We start from the raw sequence: 4,865 nt of genomic DNA, 5'->3' as shown, positions 1-4,865 counted from the left end.
ACCCTCTCTCTCTCTCTCACACACACTCCAGTATCTGGGGAGGTGTCTCTCACCCATTCTCTCTCTCACACACCCCTGTATCTGGGGAGGTCTCTCTAACCCTCTCTCTCTCCCCCTCCCTCTCGCACACACACACTCCTACTTCTGGGGAGGCGATGCACCATCAATTACACTCGAGACAAGTTGTAGGAAACAAGGTCATGGTTTTAATTCTCTACGACGTAGCCTCTCTGCTGCTGAACCCAGACTGGAGACAGGGCTACAGATCAGTCAACTATATACAACCCCCAGTGGGGCGGGGCCACGGAAGAACAACAATATATAACACAGTGAGTAACACTGGAACAAACAGTAACAGAGAATATGTACAGCCCAGGAACAGTGGAACAGTGGAACTGCAATAACAGTGGTTCACCACAGGAGGTCTCTCTAACCCTCTCTCTCTCTCTCTCTCTCTCACACACACACACACACACTCCTGTACCTGGGGAGGTCTCTCTAACCCCCTCTCTCTCTCTCACACACACTCCTGTATCTGCGGAGGTCTATCTAACCCCATCTCTCTCTCCCTCTCTCTCTCTCTCTCTCTCTCTCACACACCTGTATCTGGGGAGGTCTCTCTAACCCCCTCTCTCTCTCTCTCTCTCTCACACACACTCCTGTATCTGGGGAGGTCTCTCTAACTCTCTCTCTCTCTCACACACACTCCTGTATCTGGGGAGGTCTCTCTAACCCTCTCTCTCTCTCTCACACACACTCCTGTATCTGGGCAGGTCTCTCTAACCCTCTCTCTCTCTCTCTCTCACACACACTCCTGTATCTGGGGAGGTCTCTCTAACTCTCTCTCTCTCTCACACACACTCCTGTATCTGGGGAGGTCTCTCTAACCCTCTCTCTCTCTCTCACACACACTCCTGTATCTGGGCAGGTCTCTCTAACCCTCTCTCTCTCTCTCTCTCACACACACTCCTGTATCTGGGGAGGTATCTCTAACCCTCTCTCTCTCTCTCACACACACTCCTGTATCTGGGGAGGTCTCTCTCTCTCTCTCTCTCTCTCACACACACTCCTGTATCCGGGGAGGTCTCTCTAACCCTCTCTCTCTCTCTCTCACACACTCCTGTATCTGGGGAGGTCTCTCTAACCCTCTCTCTCTCTCTCCCTCTCACACTCCTGTATCTGGGGAGGTCTCTCTAACCCTCTCTCTCTCTCTCCCTCTCACACTCCTGTATCTGGGGAGGTCTCTCTAACCCTCTCTCTCTCTCTCTCACACACACTCCTGTATCTGGGGAGGTCTCTCTAACCCCCTCGCTCTCTCTCACACACACTCCTGTATCTGGGGAGGTCTCTCTAACCCTCTCTCTCTCTCTCCCTCTCACACTCCTGTATCTGGGGAGGTCTCTCTAACCCTCTCTCTCTCTCTCTCACACACACACCTGTATCTGGGGAGGTCTCTCTAACCCTCTCTCTCTCTCTCTCACACACACTCCTGTATCTGGGGAGGTCTCTCTAACCCTCTCTCTCTCTCACACACTCCTGTATCTGGGGAGGTCTCTCTAACCCTCTCTCTCCTCTCTCTCTCTCTCTCTCACACACTCACTCCTGTATCTGGGGAGGTCTCTCTAACCCTCTCTCTCCTCTCTCTCTCTCTCTCTCACACACTCCTGTATCTGGGGAGGTCTCTCTAACCCTCTCTCTCTCTCTCGCAGACACTCCTATATCTGGGGAGGTCTCTCTAACCCTCTCTCTCTCTCTCGCAGACACTCCTATATCTGGGGAGGTCTCTCTAACCCTCTCTCTCTCTCTCTCTCTCTCACACACACACCTGTATCTGGGGAGGTCTCTCTAACCCCCTCTCTCTCTCTCTCTCACACACACACTCCTGTATCTGGGGAGGTCTCTCTAACCCTCTCTCTCTCCCCCTCCCTCTCGCACACACACACTCCTACTTCTGGGGAGGCGATGCACCATCAATTACACTCGAGACAAGTTGGAGGAAACAAGGTCATGGTTTTAATTCTCTACGACGTAGCCTCTCTGCTGCAGAACCCAGACTGGAGACAGGGCTACAGATCAGTCAACTATATACAACCCCCAGTGGGGCGGGGCCACGGAAGAACAACAATATATAACACAGTGAGTAACAATGGAACAAACAGTAACAGAGAATATGTACAGCCCAGGAACAGTGGAACAGTGGAACTGCAACAACAGTGGTTCACCACAGGAGGTCTCTCTAACCCACTCTCTCTCTCACACACACTCCTGTATCTGGGGAGGTCTCTCTAACCCTCTCTCTCTCTCTCTCTCTCTCTCACACACTCCTGTATCTGGGGCGTTCTCTCTAACCCTCTCTCTCTCTCTCACACACACTCCTGTATCTGGGGAGGTCTCTCGAACTCTCTCTCTCTCTCTCACACACACTCCTGTATCTGGGGAGGTCTCTCTAACCCACTCTCTCTCTCTCTCTCACACACACTCCTGTATCTGGGGAGGTCTCTCTAACCCTCTCTCTCTCACACACACTCCTGTACCTGGGGAGGTCCCTCTAACTCTCTCTCTCTCTCTCACACACACTCCTGTTTCTGGGGAGGTCTCTCTAACCCTCTGTCTCTCTCTCTCTCTCACACACACCCCTGTATCTGGGGAGGTCTCTCTAACCCTCTCTCTCTCTCTAACCCTCTCTCTCTCTCTCTCACACACTCCTGTATCTGGGGAGGTCTCTCTAACCCTCTCTCTCTCTCTAACCCTCTCTCTCTCTCTCTCACACACTCCTGTATCTGGGGAGGTCTCTCTAACCCACTCTCTCTCTCTCTCTCACACACACTCCTGTATCTGGGGAGGTCTCTCTAACCCTCTCTCTCTCTCTCCCTCTCACACTCCTGTATCTGGGGAGGTCTCTCTAACCCTCTCTCTCTCTCTCTCACACACACTCCTGTATCTGGGGAGGTCTCTCTAACCCCCTCGCTCTCTCTCACACACACTCCTGTATCTGGGGAGGTCTCTCTAACCCTCTCTCTCTCTCTCACACTCCTGTATCTGGGGAGGTCTCTCTAACCCTCTCTCTCTCTCTCTCACACACACACCTGTATCTGGGGAGGTCTCTCTAACCCTCTCTCTCTCTCTCTCACACACACTCCTGTATCTGGGGAGGTCTCTCTAACCCTCTCTCTCTCTCACACACTCCTGTATCTGGGGAGGTCTCTCCAACCCTCTCTCTCCTCTCTCTCTCTCTCTCTCACACACTCACTCCTGTATCTGGGGAGGTCTCTCTAACCCTCTCTCTCCTCTCTCTCTCTCTCTCTCACACACTCCTGTATCTGGGGAGGTCTCTCTAACCCTCTCTCTCTCTCACACACACTCCTGTACCTGGGGAGGTCTCTCTAACCCTCTCTCTCTCTCTAACCCTCTCTCTCTCACACACACTCCTGTACCTGGGGAGGTCCCTCTAACTCTCTCTCTCTCTCTCACACACACTCCTGTATCTGGGGAGGTCTCTCTAACTCTCTCTCTCTCTCTCACACACACTCCTGTATCTGGGGAGGTCTCTCTAACCCACTCTCTCTCTCTCTCTCACACACACTCCTGTATCTGGGGAGGTCTCTCTAACCCTCTCTCTCTCACACACACTCCTGTATCTGGGGAGGTCTCTCTAACCCACTCTTTCTCTCTCTCTCACACACACTCCTGTACCTGGGGAGGTCCCTCTAACTCTCTCTCTCTCTCTCACACACACTCCTGGATCTGGGGAGGTCTCTCTAACCCACTCTCTCTCTCTCTCTCACACACACTCCTGTATCTGGGGAGGTCTCTCTAACCCTCTCTCTCTCTCTAACCCTCTCTCTCTCTCTCTCACACACTCCTGTATCTGGGGAGGTCTCTCTAACCCACTCTCTCTCTCTCTCACACACACTCCTGTATCTGGGGAGGTCTCTCTAACCCTCTCTCTCTCTCTCTCTCTCACACACACCTGTATCTGGGGAGGTCTCTCTAACCCTCTCTCTCTCTCTCTCTCACACACCTGTATCTGGGGAGGTCTCTCTAACCCTCTCTCTCTCTCTCTCTCTCTCACACACACCTGTATCTGGGGAGGTCTCTCTAACCCTCTCTCTCTCTCTCTCACACACCTGTATCAGGGGGGGTCTCTCTAACCCTCTCTCTCTCTCTCTCACACACTCCTGTATCTGGGGAGGTCTCTCTAACCCTCTCTCTCTCTCTCACACACACTCCTGTATCTGGGGAGGTCTCTCTAACCCTCTCTCTCTCTTTCACACACACTCCTGTATCTGGGGAGGTCTCTCTAACCCTCTCTCACACACACACTCCTGTATCTGGGGAGGTCTCTCTAACCCTCTCTCTCTCCCTCTTTCTCACACACACACTCCTGTATCTGGGGAGGTATCTCTAACCCTCTCTCTCTCTCTCACACACACTCCTGTATCTGGGGAGGTCTCTCTAACCCTCTCTCTCTCTCTCTCTCACACACTCCTGTATCTGGGGAGGTCTCTCTAACTCTCTCTCTCTCTCTCTCTCACACACACACTCCTGTATCTGGGCAGGTCTCTCTAACCCTCTCTCTCTCTCTCACACACACACTCCTGTATCTGGGGAGGTCTCTCTAACCCTCTCTCTCTCTCTCTCTCACACACACTCCTGTATCTGGGGAGGTCTCTCTAACCCTCTCTCTCTCTCTCTCACACACACTCCTGTATCTGGGGAGGTCTCTCTAACCCTCTCTCTCTCTCTCTCACACACACTCCTGTATCTGGGGAGGTCTCTCTAACCCTCTCTCTCTCTCTCTCTCACACACACTCCTATATCTGGGGAGGTCTCTCGAACCCTCTCTCTCTCTCACACTCCTTTAT

The sequence above is a fragment of the Scyliorhinus torazame genome, chromosome 19 (genome assembly GCF_047496885.1).
Source record: "Scyliorhinus torazame isolate Kashiwa2021f chromosome 19, sScyTor2.1, whole genome shotgun sequence".
In the NCBI taxonomy this organism is placed as follows: domain Eukaryota; kingdom Metazoa; phylum Chordata; class Chondrichthyes; order Carcharhiniformes; family Scyliorhinidae; genus Scyliorhinus; species Scyliorhinus torazame.
The sequence above is the reverse complement of the archived record's forward strand: the minus strand, read 5'-3'. Positions refer to the sequence as shown.